Below are 17,470 nucleotides of genomic sequence, written 5' to 3'. Positions count from 1 at the left end.
CTCTATTTCTTCTATTTTTCAATCATTTCTTCCTAAAGAGAAAGTCATTGTTGCCCATTTTAGGCCTTTATGCAAAATAGAAGTGACCCCCCCCTCAAGGGTCTTTCCATTTGTCTGAAAATTGTGAAATGGCCATATTATAATAACAAGGCACTTTATTGCCATCTACTGGTAAATCCTCACATTGTAATATGGTAATGAATGGAGTCTACTTGGAGGTGATTTCTTCCAGTAGGGCACAACTCAGCCAACTAAATGCAGTAACCTTGCCATTTGGTGGAGTTGTGAGAAATGCTGCCGATAGTAGAAAGTAAATGCTCTCCGGGTGGGTTAGTTTTTTCTTTTCTCCCATGTCATCATTTTTCTTCTATTTTTTTTTCCCTCTGGTGGGGGGAGTGGTACTTGGGATTGAACACACTCAACCACTGAGTCACATCCTATTTTATATTTTAATTAGAAACAGGGTCTTACTGAGTTGCTTGGCACCTTGTTTTTTGCTGAGGCTGGCTTTGAACTCACCATCCTCCTTCCTCAGCCCCTTAAGCTGCTGGGATGACAGGGGTGTGCCACTGTGCCTGGCCTCATTTGTTTTTTTTAAGGGTATTGGGGATTGAACTCAGGGCCTCACACATGCTAGGCCAGACATCTCTGGCCCCTTTTATTTTATTTTGAGACTAAGTTGTCTAGCTGGCCTTGAACTTTCGATCCTCCTGCTTTAGCCTTCATGGTAGCTGGGATTACCTGCATGTGCCACCACTTCTGGCTTTGTTGTTTTTCTTTAAAGACATCATTCAAGTATCATTCAATTTATCAACCTTCTCACTGCAAAGCTTAAGCCCATTTGAACATAGATATGCAAGCAGAAGTTTAATAAATGCTAATTGAACTGTTCATATAAAAGTCAAATTGATTTGCCTTTTCTTTACCCTACTCTGAATCTGAAACAATCCTGGATGTTTTAGACTGCTTTTCTTAGTTAAAATATTCTGTGAAACAGCCTCTTCTCAGCCTCCATGAATCTGTTGCTTGTTGAGGCTATCATGTGCACTAGGTACTTTTCTGAACATTTATATGTACTAATCAATTTAATCCTCTTGACAATATTATGAGGTAGGAGCCCTTATTATCTGCATCTTATAGATGTGGCGACTGAAACAAAAAAGTTAAATTACATTACAAGTTATTACCGTTAGCTTCCTTGGGGAGTTTATAGTCCATTACAGATACAAAATAAAACAAAATCTATGGAAAGATTAAAAATCAAACAAAATAAAGGGAAAATTGGACACTATAAGACAAGTAACTTATCTCTTTTGGATTCCAGTTTCCTCATATGTATAAAAAGGAGCTTGGATTTGCCCAAGATTGCATAGCTTATAAATGACAGAGCTGGGGCAGGGCTGGGGGTTGTGACTCATAATGGTAGAGCACTCACCTAGCAGGTGTGAGGCTCTGGGTTTGATCCTCAGCACCACATAAAATAAATAAAATAAAGGTATTGTGTCCAACTATAACTTAAAACATTTTTTAAAATGACAGAGCTGGAATCTAAACTTGGCTGTTCTGACTTCAGAACTCAATCTTATAATTATACTACAGTACCTGCCAGTTCATGTCCTGATTTTGTTCCAGTGCTACCTTCCTGTTCCCAACAAGTATTTATGTGAACTAGGTACCTGCTGTTTTCATCTACAAAATATATCAGTGCCCAATGAGCAACCTAGACAAGTTAGTCTCAACTTAGTCTCTGTCTCTTCTACTCCCTATATCCTCAAAGATCCCAGGAAAACCATGAATCTTCATTTAAGAACATAGACAATAAGGCAAAAATATGAGAATAATGGCTTAGGTTCTAGAATCTTTGTGTATGTGTATATGTGTGTGAGTGTGTGTGTGTGTGTGTGTGTGTTAAAATCACATCAATTTGCCATTGTAACCATTCTTAAGTGTACTGCTCAAGTGGCATTTAAGTACATTTAGAATGTTATGCAACCATCCCCACCATCCATTTCCAGAACTTTTTCATCTTCTGCAACTAAAACTCTCTATCCATTAAACACTTTGCAATTCCCTTTCTCCAGCCTTGGCAATCACTATTTTACATTTTGTCTTTATGAAACTGACTACTCTAGGAACCTCTTATAAGAGGAATCATACAATCTCCATCCTTTTGTGCTTATTTCACTTAGTGCAATGTCTTCAAAGTTCATCCATGTTGTAGCATCTGTTAGAATTTCTTTCCTTACTTCCCACTGGAAATTGAACTCAAAAGTCCTTTACCATGGAGCTACTTCTCCACCCTTTTTACTTTTTTGAGATAGGAGGGTCCAAATTACTTAGGGCTTTGCTAAGTTACTTAGACTAATCTTGAATTTGCAATCCTCCTGTCTCAGCCTCCTGAATTGCTGGGATTATGGGTGTCTGACACTGAACCAGGTGTCTCCTTTCTTTTTGAAGGCTGAATAATATTCCAACATATAAACCACATTTAACTTATCCTTCATTTGTCTGTGGACATTTGGGTTGCTTCTGCCTTCTACTTACTGCGAAAAATGCTGCTATGATCATGGGTGCACAAACATCTTTTTAAGCCTATGCTTTCACTTCCTTTGGATAAATATCTTGAAGTGGCTGGAATATCTTAACTGACTCATATGTTAACCTATGTTTGACGTTTTGAGGAACTATCACAAATTGTTTTCCAATTTGCATTCCCACTGCATAAGGATTCCAATTTCTCTGCATACTTCCCAACACTTGTTATTTTCTGCCTTTAAAAAAAATAATTGCTATCATAATAGGTGAAAAGTGGTATCTCATTGTGGTTTTGATTTGCATTTCCCTAATGACTAGTGAGGTTGAGCATCTTTTTGTTTTTAAGAGAGAGAGAGAGAGAGAGAGAGAGAATATCTTTTGTGTAGATGGACACAACACAATGCCTTTATTTTTATGTGGTCCCACCCGTGCTAGGGGAGCGCTCTACTGCTGAGCCACAATCCCAGCCCAATGGGCCTGGGGATGTGGCTCAAGCGGTAGTGCGCTGGCCTGGCATGCGTTCTGCCCGGGGCCACAGTAAATATTAAAATTCTCTCTTTGAAAAAAAAAAATCACAGCCCAAGGTTGAGCATCTTTTCATGTGCTTATCAGACATTTGTATGTTTTCTTTTGAGAAATATCTATTCAATTACTTTGCCCATTTTCACTTTTTTTGTATGAAAATTGGATTGTTGTTAATACTGTTGAAACTGTTATTATTAGAAACTTTCAGAGCTTTCTTACTTCTAGAAGTTTCTGTGGGGCTTGCATTTACATGGATGATGCAATTTCAGTCCCTCGGTTGGTTGTTGGTAGGATCCTTGCTTTTGCAGGGTGAAATAACCAGAATTTTTTAATATGTTTTTTCAGACTAATTAATTAATCAAATAGTTCATTAATTATATCATAATCAAAATAGTTACTCTTTTGCTGTGTCAGATTTCAAGGCTTACACACACACACACAAAATACATGCTGTACATTCTGTTTACATGAAGTACAAGAACTGTCAAAACTGACTTATGGTGGCTAGAAATCAAAATAATGTTTAGTTCTGGGGTAGCAAGTAGTTACTGGAAGGGAATTTTGGGGGTTAATAGATCTTAACTTGATCTGGGTGGTGCTATCTACATAGATAAAAATTTTTATCTACATAAAAATTTTATTAGGTACTCATGTTATGTTTTTGCATTTTAGTGTATATAACTTTTTTTTATATTTATTTTTTAGGTGTAGATGGACACAATGCCTTTATTTTTATGTGGTGCTGAGGATCGAACCTGGGTCCTGCCCGAGCAAGGCAAGCACTCTACCGCTGAGCCACAATCCCAGCCCTACTGTATATAACTTATAACTCAGTTTTTAAAAGTTAAGGAAAAAAGCTTCAAAAAATTTCTCAAGCTGTTTTAAACCCTTTTGGTGTCAATTTCATAGATTCAAAGTCTAACATTCCCCCTTGTGGTTCTTTGTTTCTTTCTATACTCTTAAGCCTAGTATTTAGCATGGCACTTAGGATTCATATACATGACAAATATTTATTTAACACTGACTCTTTGTCAGGCATTGTGCTATATACTGTGGAAACATCAGTAAACAAGATGGATGAGGTTTCCTTCCTTGAGTAGTGCAGTATAGTGGCCAACAACCTAGTACACTCTACTGAGGACAAATACATGCTGCTAAGAGATGCTAAGAGATTCTGTCTGGAGAGAGATCAGGGAAGGTACCCTTAGGGCAGCCATGTTTGACCTGGGATCTGAAGACTGATGAGTTACTATATAGAGAAAGAATTTCGGACAGAGGGATCAGTATGTGCAAGAGTCCAGAGAAGGAAATACAATGTGTAGAAAAGGTCATTGTTGGCTAAAACCCAGGAGAAGGAAGAGGGGCCTGAGATAAGTCTGGGAGATGTGAAGGCAACAGAAAGATATTTGGCCTTTGTCTTGTGAGCAATGAGAAGCCATTACATAGTTTTAGTGACATGATCAGATTTGTGACTAAAAACTTACTCTGACAACAGAGCACAGAATATACTAGAGGGGCACTCAGAGTGGATATGAAAATGTCAGGAGTCCCTCTTGTACTGTCTAAATGCACAGTATGTACTTAATAAATATTTATGGAATGAAATATTTCCTCACTCCCTTTTCCAGATGGAACTAAAACAACTGATTTATTCAGTTTACAGTCCACCTGCTCACCTATCTTCTGTGATGCTGGTAACAGACTCCTAACTCCTACTTTACAGATGAGAAACCTGAGATTCAGAGAAGCAAAGAAAATAAAGAATTTGTCAAGTGATATCTAGATCTGAACTAAGGCCAATAAAACAGACACTAAGTCCAGTGCTGGGGAGACCTCCTTACATTTGGGGAGAACAGAGAGGTTATAATCACTTATTCACTCCAGAATTATATTTTTTAAGAGCTTAATGAGTTTGCTAAGGGTAGAGGTGATGATGGGAAAAAGAGACTTATAGACAAACAATAAAAGCTGTTATCCTGTTATCTTTTTCATCGTCATTATTATTAGACACTATGCCTAATAACGACGTTACTAGACACTATGTGTCAAGCACTGTCCCAAGTGCTTTCCGTGCCTTTCCTCATTTCCTCTTTGCAAGAAAATTGTACTATCCCCATATTTCAGATGGACAAACTGAGACTTAGGGAGTTGGCCTGTTCAAGTTTACTCAGCCAGGGTGCTGGCATAAAGCTGACCACTGGTGAGAATACAGCAACGCCAAGCACAGGAAATCTAGTCTCCACTACTAGTCTCCAACACCCAAACCAGCCAGCGCGCGCGCCACTTCGCGCTCGCGGAGACGCTTGGTCACGTGAGCATGACCCCGCCCCTCCGGTCCGCCCCGCCCCGCCCCCGCCCGCGCTCCCTCCCTCTCTCCCTCCCTCCCCCTCCCTCCCCGGCCCGGTCCGGCCCATCCCCCCTCCCCACCGGCTCCCTGAGGCCCTGCCGGGTCGGGCTGCTGGCGGCCGGGCGCCGACGGCCGGACAGACGGGCGCAAGCGAGGACGGGCAGACGAACGCACGGACTGCGGCGGGCACGCACGGCCCGGGCCGGCGCTCCGAGGCCCGCCCGGGAGGGCCGGGGCCGCGCTCAGGTGAGGCGACGGCGACGCGGGCCCGTAAGGGGTGGGCCTGCCGGGCGTCCGCGGTCCCAGCCTAGCTGGCTTCGCCGGGAGGAGGCGCCGCCCGGGCCTGGCGCGGGAAAATGGCGCCGGGCGACCGTGCAGCTCGACCCGAGTGCGGGCCCGGCCCGGAGCCGCCCTGCCCGCCCGCCGCGCTCGTGTCCCCGTCGCCATGTTGGGGAGCGGGCCCGGGGCCTGCGGGGCGGGGGCGCTGGAGGGAGCGGCGGCTGGACCCGGGTTGGGGAGGGTGCGGGACGCGGGGTCCCAGGCGAAGAGGGAGTGCAGGGCCGGCCGGGGTCTGCACGGGGTGGCGCTCCAGGCCTGGGGAACTGGCGGGAGCCGACATAGGGTCGTGGCCAGGGTCGCGGAGAAGAGACACCAAATCGGAACGGAACCGGGGTTGGGGCCATGGACTGAGGGGATGGCAGGTTTTGGAGCTGGCTTAGGCCAAGAGTAGTGTTCCAAACCCTATGGCAGATACGTCCTAGGGTGAGGGGAGGTGACCTGGGGGCCATCCTCAGGCTGTCAGAGCTGGAGCAGTTCTTTGCAGAGAGGGGAGGAGGTGATTGGTTAGAAATGGGGGTACAAACGAAGGTATCAAATTGGGGCGGTCCCGGGGCTGAATTGCAAGTCCTTATGACTCTCAAAGGACTGAGGACTTTTGAGATCCCTGGAGCCTTCACCCACGATTGTGGGGAGCAACAGGAAAAGAAAAGAGCTTGAAGAAAAGAGTAGGCGTAGGTGGGGGTGCTGAGGCTTAGATGTAGGAGCTGGCCAGCAAAAGGGGTACAGAGAGTGGAAGTGGTTGGCAAGAAGGGAGAACCTCCTTCAACTTATGGTTTTGTGTGTGTCTTTAAAAGGAGGGACTGGGCTGTTTGGGGGCGGTGACCCAAGGTGTCTTCCCAGGAAGGGGACAGCCCACTGCTTAAGAGCAGGGTCACCTGGGGAGGTCATCAGAAAGTCGTTATTGAAGCCAGTTAGAATGGTGAAGAAGAGTGAATGTGTTAAAAACGATAAGTGCCTTAGAGATCACGTAAGGATTTCAGATCAAGTACTGATTTTATAGCTAAGACACAGAATGGTAAAGTTGACTTTTAAATGTCTTACACCTTGGTGACTGAGGGGGTTTCCTGGAAGTGGTTTGCTAGCTCCTTGTTCAACACATTGCCTTAAAGGACTTTGCTATTTGGAAGAAAAGTGTTAGAGTCAAACATGACAGCATATATTAGAGAATCATTAATTAATTTATTGCATTTTGTATATTTGTAACAAGTTTTGTGAGTTCAAAGGCTGAAAGGGAATCAAAAAAGTCTAGGTAACCGGCTATAGGATATGTCCCAGCTCACCTCCATTGACAAAGAAGTTATCTTTAAGAACCTCTAATTTTCTGAAGTTTTGAAAGAGGTGTTCTTTCTCTTTTAGATGTTTTCTATATAGCAAAGGGACACACACAAAAAAAAAAACTAAAAAAAAGGGGGGGGGACAAGTGAACAGTGCTAGAGACCTAGAATCTGCATTGTTCTCAAACTTTAATTGAAGTTCTATCGTGATAAATAATTATTCAGAGTTCCCATGAACTATGGGAAAGTTCTGAGGGAAAGTGTAAATTAGTCATCATATACAGTTAGCCCTCTATATCCCTGAGTTTTGCATCTGTGGCTTCAACCAATCCCAGGTGAAAATATTCTTTTAAAAATTGTTATTATTAACTAAATCATATAGTAAAAACAACTACTTACATGGTGTTTACATTGTATTAAGTATAATAAGTAATCTAGAGAAGATTTATATTTTATATTTATATACAGAATATACAAATACTACACCATTTTATATAAGGGAATTGAGCTTCCACAAATTTTGATATTCTGGGAATCCTGGAATCAATATTCCATGGATACTTAGGGATGACTATAATAGATCTAGGACCCTAAATAATCAAAAATTTAAGACTTTCAACAAAAAGTCCATTTATTTATTTATTTTCTGGGGAGTGCTGGGAATTGAACCCAAGGGTGCTTTGCCACTGAGCCACATCCCCGCCCCTTTTTTATATTTTATTTTGAGACAGGGTCTTGCTGAGTTGCTTAGGCCCTCACTAAGTTGCTGAGGCTGGGTTTGAACTTGCTATCCTCCTACCTCAGCCTCCTGAGCTACTGGGATTACAGGCATGCTCCACTGCACCAGGCTCAACAAAAAAGTTATGAATGTATTTATAAAATGAGATTTTCAATACCATACACAGCAGCACAATTCATTTGTTCTGTTCTGTTTTTGCTTTTCTTTTTTTGTTGTTGTTGTTGTGCTAGGGATCAAACCCAAGGCCTTGTGTATGTTAAACATATACTCTACCACTGAACTATACACCCTGGTTCTGTTCTGGATCTTTTAATTCAGGGAGGCCTGACCTTATCTCTGCCATGGGCCCTTTTACCATCTAGTGGGAACATATGGATCCCTCTGAGAATACCTTTTTTTTTTTTTTTTTTTTTTTTGAGGTATTAGGGATTGAACCCACGGCTTTGCACATGCTAGGTAAGCACTCTTCCACTGAGTTACATCCCCATCCCTTTAATTTAATTTAATTTTTAAGACAGGGTCTTGATAAATTGCCCAGGTTGTACTCAAGCTTGTGATCCTCCTGCCTCAGCCTCTTTTGAGTAGCTGAGATCATATTAACAAAATACACAAAGCATGACATACATATACACACAAACACACACGTGTTTCTTTATTAACACATTAAAAAAATCAGATCTAGGCTGCACGCGTAATCCCAGTAACTGGGCAGGCTGAGGCAGGAGGATTGCAAGTTCAAGGCCAGCCTTAGCAATTTAGTGAGGCTGTTTCAAAATTAAAAATAAAGCTGGGTACAGTGGTGCACACCTCTAATCCCAATGGCTCAGGAAACTGAGGCAGGAGGATTGCAAGTTCAAAGCCAGCCTCAGCAACAGCAAGGTGCTAAGCAACTCAGTGAGACCCTGTCTCTAAATAATATACAAAATAGGGCTGGGGATGTAGCTCAGTGGTTGAGTGCCCCTCAAGTTCAATCCCTGGCACCCAATAAATAAATAATTTTTAAAAATTAAAAGGGCTGAGGATTAAGGATGTGGCTCAGTGGTTAAATGTCTCTGGATTTGATCCCTGATTCCCCCCCCCCAAAAAAAAAAAGGAAAAAGAAAAAGAAAGAAAATCAAATCTAGGATTGGGAGGGGTTCAGTGGTAGAGTAGTTGTCTAGCATGTGTGAGGCCCTGGGTTTGATCCCCAACAACAATCAGATCTAGTGATGGGTCTAATCATTATAGTTTCAAAGACATCATGAGCCTAGATAATACGTCAAGATATCTGTAGCAGCTATAGTATGATAAAAAGAAATCTGTGGGGTTTTTTGGTTACAGATTAGATTATGATCCTATTAGGTTTGTTACCTATATTTATATTTGAGTAAAATGGTAACTTTTAGTTAGAGATTAGTGAAATAAAATGGTTTATTTTTTCCATCCAAATTCATAGATTCCCTTCCCCCCGAATTACACATGGTGTATTGCCCTCTGGACATTCTTTTAGATGTCATTTCTCTTCTACCACCAGGCATGTCTGATTCAATAAACATTATGGTGTGTGTCAAGAATTATGTTAGGTAGGCTCTGAGGAGTCAAAGGTCTTTAAGGCAGAGTCATTTCATTTTGGGTACTCAGTCCCAAGAGAGCAGTAGACATGTAAATAATGACAGTTCAGGATGTCAACTATTAAAGAGTCTAAGGATACAGAGGTGGCTATGTCTTTGCTCTAGGAACTTTTGTGAAAGAGTGACATTTGATATATGTCCTGAAAGGTAAAAAAGTTTGCAAGTGAGAGTTGGAGAGACGTGTTTTTCAGGTAAAGATAATTAAAAAAAAAAAAAGTTTTAGTTATAGATGGACACAATATCTTTATTTTGTGTATTTATTTTTATGTGGTGCTGAGGATTGAATCTAGTGCCTCACATATACAAGGCAAGTGCTCTGCCACTGAGCCACAACCCCAGCCCCTGAAGACAAATTTTTAAGGATGTAATTGAATATAGTTGAAGCAAAATGAATGCAAAGGTGTGGTCAGAGATTAGACTAGAAATACTGTTTGGAACCTGGTTATGAAGAACCTTGCTAGGGAGTTTGGACTAAATCCTCAGCTCAGAGGTGAGCATTCAAGATTTTTGAGAAGGGGAGTATATGATGAGGTTTAATTTTTTCAGAGATGAATGGATGCTTTTTCTCTGTAGATAGAGTGAAGAGCAGGGAAGAAGTAATGAGGGCCTGAACTATGGTAGAGGCCGTGGGCATTGAGCCGAGTTAGAATTTTTAAGTGTTGGTGATTGATATCATGAGTGAGTGGAGGTGGGGGTTATACTTCTCATTTGGGGTAGAAGCTGTCAATGACAGTTTTTTAAAAAGGGTTAGGGATGTAGCTCAATGGTAAAGCACCTATCTAGCATGCAGGAGGCCCTGCCTTCAATTCCCAGCACCATACACACACACACACTAAAAGAAAAGAAAAGAGATGAAAATTGGCACGGATATTAAGGGAGAAAAATATTTTTGGTAGGATAACACTTTTTTTAAAAAAAAAATATTTATTTATTTTTTAGGTGTAGATGGGTACAACACAATGCCTTTATTTTTATGTGGTGCTAAGGACCGAGCCAGGGTCCCGCCCGCGCTAGGCAAGCACTCTATCCACTGAGCCACAATCCCAGCCCTGAGGATAACACTTTTTGAGGTGTACTGGAGATTGAACCCAGGGTTGCTTTACCACCGAGCCACATCCCCAGGCTTTTTTATTTTTTAAGAATATTTAGGGCTGGGGTGGTGGCTCAGTGGTAGAGTACTTGCCTAGCACACGTGAGGCATTGGGTTCTATTCTCAGCACCACATAAAAATGAAATAAAGATATTGTGTCTACCTACAACTAAAAAATAAGTATTTAAAAAATTATTTTTTAGTTGTATTTGGATACAATACCTTTATTTTATGTATTTAAATGTGGTGCTGAGGATTGAACCCAGGGCTTTGCACATGTTAGGTGGGTGCTCTACTGATGAGTCACAACCCCAGCCCTTATTTTTTATTTTGAGACAGGGTCTTGCTAAGTTGCTGAGGATCTCACTAAATTGCTGAGGCCGGCCTTGAATTTATGATCCTCTTTCCTAGACACTGGGATTACAGGCATGCATTACCACATCCGGCAGGTTAATAGACTTGCAAAGCTGTCAAGTTTGGTGTAGTTTTTAGTTAATGAAATCAGAGGTAAGTGGCAGCAGACATAAAAGGCAGGGTTAAGATGGGGAAAGTATACCAAGAGTGTAAGAAATTTGTGGGTTCAGCAAACCCTGGGCCATAGGTCAAATCTGGTCCTATCACCTGTTTTTGTAAATAAAGTTTCTTTGGAACACAACCACACTTATTCGTTTACATATTATCTGTGGCTGCTTTTGCACTGCCAATGACAAGAGTTGAGTAGTTGTGACAGAAAAGTTGTGTCAGCTCACAAAGAATATCCTTTACAAAATGTTTGCCAACCCTGATCTTCATGTCTGATTTGTTGGATGTTTTAGTTCTGTTTTTCCATCCAATTTCCAAATCATAGAGAATAACCATCTTGACTTTTCCCTTCTGGCTGATCCTCCATGCTCTGTGTTCCTGCAGCATGACAGACCCCTGGATATTTAACATAGCAAGGTCTGATGTTCTGGTGTGTGCTTTGTGGCAACTGTGATAGTGCTGGATTTACACAGTTTAGACAACCCTGAGGCTTGTTCAACCATCCATCTTTCTTTTCTTCCTTCCTCCCTCCCTCCCTCCCTTCCTTCCTTCCTTCCTTCCTTCCTTCCTTCCTGCCAGGGATTGAACTCAGAGGCACTTGACCACTCAGCCACATTCCCAGCCCTATTTTGTATTTTATTTGGAGACAGAGTCTTACTAAGTTGCTGAACACCTTGCTTTTGCTGAGGCTGGCTTTGAACTTGGGATCCTCCTGCCAAAACCTCCTAAGCCACTGGGATTACAGGTTTATGCCATCACGCCCAGCTGTTCTACCATTTTTCTGTTTTGTTGTCTTTTTCAAAAGATTTTTTTATGTTTTTTGATTACTAATCTTTTGTAGTTTATCAGTATTACAGATGTCATTTCCCAGTTTCTTGCTCGTTTTTTAAAAAAAAAATGTTTTATGTGTCTGGTTTAAAAGTTCTAAATTTTAATATCAAATTTATCAACCTTGCACTCCCCCAAGATTTTAAATTCTTTCTTTCTTTCTTTCTTTTGCTACCAGGGATTGAACTCAGGGGCACTCAACCATTGAGCCATATCCCCAGTCCTATTTTTTTTTTTAATATTTTTTTAGTTGTCAATGGACTTTTATTTTACTTATTTATATGCAGTGCTGAGAATCGAATTCAGTGCCTCACACATGTTAGGCAAGCACTCTACCACTGAGCTATAACCCCAGCCCCCCAGCCCTATTTTGTATTTTATTTAGAGACAGGATCTCACTGAGTTGCTTAGCGCCTTGCCCTTGCTAAAGCTGGCTTTGAATTCGCGATCCTCTTGCCTCAGCTTCTCAAGCCACTAGGATTACAGGCCCATACCATGGCGCCTGGCTGAAGTTATTCTTTATATTGTTTTTTAGACTGCCGTTTTGCCTTTAATGTTTAGAACTCTAATCAATCTAGAATTGATTTTTGAGTATGGTACAAGGTAGGATCTAGTTTCATTTTTCCCCCTTTAAGCAGTTTTCCCAGCACCATTTATTGAATGGGGCTTGGTTTCAAATGTGAGCTTTTTGGTAGAGCCTGTTTGAGGTCCTAATTTCACCTCTGCTGCTTGCTGTGTGACCATGGACAAATTATGTAATATCTTTGTGCCTCAGTTTTCACATCTTTAAAATAAGGATAACAACACTTGCCTCATAGAGTTGTTGTGAGGATTATGGTAAATGGGTTAATTCATATAATATATAGAACAGGGCCTGATGCCTACAAAATGCTCAATAAATGTCAACTGTTGTTTACCTCTACTGTTCATTTTACCAGCTCCTGGTAAAGAGGAGACACTCAAGTTAATTTGACTTTCAAGTTAAATCAGAATGGTTGAGAGCTAGGCTGAGATGTTTTCAAAGAGCTGTTTAGTTTTAGGGCTGCCTTAGACTGTCTCTGGCATAGAACACCTTCCATACCATTACTTGTTTCGCAGTGAATTTCTGTTTCAGAGGATACAAACTGGCAACCTGTGACTGAATTTGACCTGCACACATTTGGTATCACTAACATCTTAAAAATTTAAATGTGGGGTTAGGAGTGTAGCCCATGGTAGAGTACTTGCCTAGTGTGCTTGAGGCCCTGGATTCAATTCCCAGAACTGCCCACCCACCCACCCCCCAAAAAAAAAAAAAAAACCTCCAGAGTTTCTGGCTTATCTTGAAAAACTGGAAGATTTTTCAAGCCCATATGTATAGCAATAGTCAGATAAAACTTTTAGATAAAATGTATTTTTCTAGTTCTTTGTATTATTCTCTTGCTTTGCTGATTTACTGTGACTTTGTAGACATTTGATTTTCTAATTCTACTTTACTGAGAATTTAAACCTTGCCTCCTATAAACCAACAAATGACATTGGGTAGGGACAGGATGGCTAAAAAAGCATATGAGTTTGTGGGCAGGTAAATACTAAAATTTATTTCTAAGGCTGAAACATACTTGATCATAATGAATAAATGATGCTTGAAATTAAAAGATTCAGTTCAACTTCCTGAAGTTACCAAATTGGTAGCTTGGTGTGGTGGCACATGCCCATAATCCCAGTGGCTCAGGAGGCTGAGGCAGGAGTGTTGCAAGTTCAAAGCCAGCCTTAGCAATGGCAAGGTACTAAGCAACTCAGTGAGACCTTGTTTCTAAATAAAGTACAAAATAGGGCTGGGGATGTGACTGAGTGGTTGAGTGCCCCTGAATTCAATCCCTGGTAACCCCCACCCCCAAAAAAAGAAATCACCACATTGTGATAGAAAAGAATACTCTGTCCAAATTATGAAATAGTGCAGAAGAGGTCTTTTTATTTCTTATGTGGAGCTATTGTCCAAGAGAGTGGTTGCATGAGAGAGAGGAAACAGAAATTCACTTGTCAAACATTTATTGAGCCCTATCATGTACACTGCAAATTGACTAGAACTCTACAGGATACCAAGATGAATCTAGCCACGGTTTGTGTAAAGAGAAGTGTCTGTAACTTGTTATGGAGCTTAGATATCAGAGTATGGTCCTTGAACGATGTGGGCCATGAGCAGAGCTCTCAAGAATGATTAGGATCTTAATACTTGCAAATGAAACAGTATTTTCCAGGCTGAGTGAAAACTTGAGTATAGTGATTGGTTCTTAAGAGAAACCAGTTCACCTGGAGAACAGGGTCATCACCTAGGATGGTTGTGAAGTTGTTTTTAGCTGGAAACAGAAATTGATCAGCAGCAACAATAGTAGTAGATAAAATAAAACTTGGAGTCTGGGCACAGTGGCAATCCTGGCAGTGTGGGAGGCTGACACAGGAGGATCAGGAATTCAAAACCAGCCTCAGCAATGGTGAGGTGCTAGCAATTCAGTGAGACCCTGTCTCTAAATAAAATACAAAATAGGGCTGGGGATGTGGCTCAGAGATCGAGTATCCCTAAGTTCAATCCCTGGTACCTAAAAAATTAAAAATAAAAAAATAAAACTTTGAAAAATTGTAGTGCACAATTTTGTTGTTGTTGTTGTTATTTTTTGAGCAGGGGTATCAGGGATTGAACTCAGGGGCACTCAACCACTGAGCCACATCCCCAGCCCTATTTTTTTGTATTTTATTTAGAGACAGGGTCTCACTAAGTTGCTTAGCACCTCACTTTTGTTGAGACTGGCTTTAAATTCGCCCTCATATCTCAGCTTCCTGAGCTGCTGGGATTACAGAGATGCACCACCGTGCCCTGGCCTGTAGGGCACAATTTTTGCTGGCTTGCTTTTGCTAGATAATCTGCTGAACATTTCACCAGTGGTATTTTATTTAATTATCACAACAACCTAGTGAGATAGGCACTGTTTTTTCTTCCCTTTTTACAGAAAAAGAAACTGAGGAATAGAGCTAACAATTGATGAAGAATTTGAGTCCAGGCAGTCTAATTGCAAAGCCTGTCTTCCTGATCTCTACATACTATGCTCCCAAATCCTGGAAGGCTTTGAATATTCTTTTTTGTAGGAAACTGAGAAGTTTGGATTTGATTGCTAAATAGTAGGAAGCCATAAAAAGTTTTTAGCCATACAGTGATATAATGAAATCTGCCCATTAGAAAAAGAATCCTGATTGTGAAGTACAGGATCAGCATGGGGAGAAACTGATATGATAAAGATGGAACCAGTTTACTCCCTCCCTGCTCACTCTTTAACTTGAAGATGTGGTTTATATATTCTGTTAGTGAAAATAGTATGTTTAGTTAATAATATTAACTATGTCAGTTAATAATATTAATGATCACCAAATTCACAGGGTACTCATGCTATAAACAGGCATTTAGATTTGTAATTCTCACTAGCCAGCAGCAACATCCCCAACATACACACAGAGAAGCAACAAAAGTTCCCATTAACCGATTTCTTTACTGATATTGAAACTGTTGAATATTAGTTCCATGGTACCCATTTATATACATTTTCTAAAGCCCAGACAGCAATATCTCACAGGAAGAAATAGTTACGTATTTGTGAATCAAGTTTCTGTTCATTATGTTAAGTCCCTTTCCATTTTATTTATGTGTTTATTTATTTATAGTACTAGGGATTGAACCCAGGGCTTGCACATATAAGACAAGTGCTTTACCACGGAAATACATCCCAGTCCTTTTTATTTTGAAACAGGGTTTCACTAAATTGCCCAGGCTAGCCTCAAACTTGTATCCTCCTGCATCAGTCTCTTGGGTAACTGGATTTACAGGTGTGCCACTATGCCTGACTCCCTTTCCGTAATTTTAATTGTTGTATAGAAGAAAGGCTGTGGCTCTTTTTTTTTTTTTTAAAATTTTTGTAGTTGTAGTTGGACACAATGCCTTTATTTATTTTTATGTGGTGCTAAGGATCGAATCCAGTGCCTTGACTCGCATATGCTAGGTGAGCGCTCTACCGGTGAGCCACAACCCCAGCCCTAAGGCTGTGGCTCTTATAAAAAAATTCAGACTTAAAATTTTCACTGGGCTGGGGATGTGGCTCAAGGGGTAGCGCGCTCACCTGGCATGCGTGCGGCCCGGGTTCGATCCTCAGCACCACATACAAAGATGTTGTGTCCGCCGAAAACTAAAAATAAATATTTAAAAAAATTTTTTTTCTCTCTCTCTCAAAAAAATTTTTTTTTCACTTAGAAAAATTCAAAGGCACTGTGGTTAACCACCAAATACCAGTAAATGTGGGAAGATTTTAGATAAATAGGCATCTTATAGACATAACAATGCATCAATCAGTAGATCCTGATTTGTCTTTTAAATAAATATCCTTTCCCATTGTGTACATTAGCTAAGAGTGCAATATGATTATATATTAATATAATAAGGAAATTTAAATCTAGGAATGTTTCTTATAGAGTATGAGTCTTGCTGGGTTCAGTGATGCACACCTGTAGACCCAGTGACATGGGAAGCTGAGGCAGGAGGATTGAAAATTTGAGGCTAGCGCTACCCCTTGAGCCACATCCCCAGCCCAGTGAAAGACTCTTATTCTGTTTTTTAAAATGGTACTAGAGATTGAACCCAGGGGTGTTCTATCACTGAGCTATACCCATAGCCCTTTCTTTTTTTTATTTTGAGACAGGGTGACACCCTGTCTTCAATCCCCAGTACTGCAATAAACAAACAGATAACAAGTTTATTCTCTCACAGTTCTGGAGGCTGGAACCTCTATTCAGGGTATCAGCAGGGTCATGCTCCCTCTGAGACTTTGAGTGGAATTCTTCCTTGTCTCTTCCTAGCTTCCATCAATTCTTGGTGGAAGTACATTACTTGCTAGTGCATTACTCTAGTGTCTGTTGTCCACCAAGTTCTCTGTTTATCTTTGTCTCTGTGTCCAAATTTCCTTCTTATAAGGAAAAAATGAATTAAGAGCTCTTAATATTTATACTCTGGTATAACCTTGCCTTAACTAATTGCATCTGCAGTAATCCTATTTCCAAATCAAGTCACATTCGAGATACTAAAGGATAGGACTTCAGCATATCTTTTTGCCAGGGACATAATTCAGTCCATAACAGGTAGCATTTGAGATGACAAAGCGGCCTTAAATTAAAATTTACAAATGGAAGGGTAAGATTGCAACAAGTGTAGTGAAGGAGAAATGAACAAGGGAAATAACAGATATGGAAAAGGATAAAGAATAATTAGATAATTAAATATAAGTCTGATTTGCTGGTGTGTTGAGGAGTTGTAGAGAGATGAAGCCTGGGTAGTTTGGGGCTCTGGACAGGTCTAGGACAATTGAATGTTGCTGAGGCATGACGGGTAGGAGTGGAGCTGGGGAGAGATGTCACCGTAGAATTTTAAAATGCTGGATGACTGATTCCAGCTTTGGATAATTGAAGCTTTAGAGTGATTTTATGACCAGGTGATCATAGTTAAGTAAATACCCTAAGAAAAGCAGATGGTTCATGATTAAACACACCCAGCCGTCCTTATTTACTTATGCCAATAACTTCATCAGGATGGTCAAGAAATCCTCTTATAAAAAAATCAACCCAGGGACTGGGATTGTGGCTCAG

The 17,470-nt window shown here is 40.8% G+C and overlaps 1 protein-coding gene across 9 annotated transcripts in view; it reads left to right on the top strand.

The window, feature by feature from the left end:
• The first annotated feature begins 5,485 nt into the window (after positions 1 to 5,485).
• Positions 5,486 to 17,470, top strand: part of Ncoa6 (nuclear receptor coactivator 6) — a 90,606-nt gene continuing 78,621 nt past the window's right edge. For 8 of the 9 annotated variants that reach the window (XM_058575583.1, XM_058575582.1, XM_058575586.1 and 5 more), the window contains exon 1: positions 5,486 to 5,653. The gene's annotated coding sequence lies outside the window, so the exon portion shown is untranslated. The remainder of the gene's footprint in view (positions 5,654 to 17,470) is intronic. The other variant, XM_046433910.2, reaches the window with a different exon arrangement.

This window comes from Marmota monax, unplaced genomic scaffold (genome assembly GCF_021218885.2).
Source record: "Marmota monax isolate L192 unplaced genomic scaffold, Marmota_monax_Labrador192_F-V1.1 WCK01_AAM20220418_F8-fsc00014, whole genome shotgun sequence".
NCBI classification, from domain to species: domain Eukaryota; kingdom Metazoa; phylum Chordata; class Mammalia; order Rodentia; family Sciuridae; genus Marmota; species Marmota monax.
The sequence above is the reverse complement of the archived record's forward strand: the minus strand, read 5'-3'. Positions and strand labels throughout refer to the sequence as shown.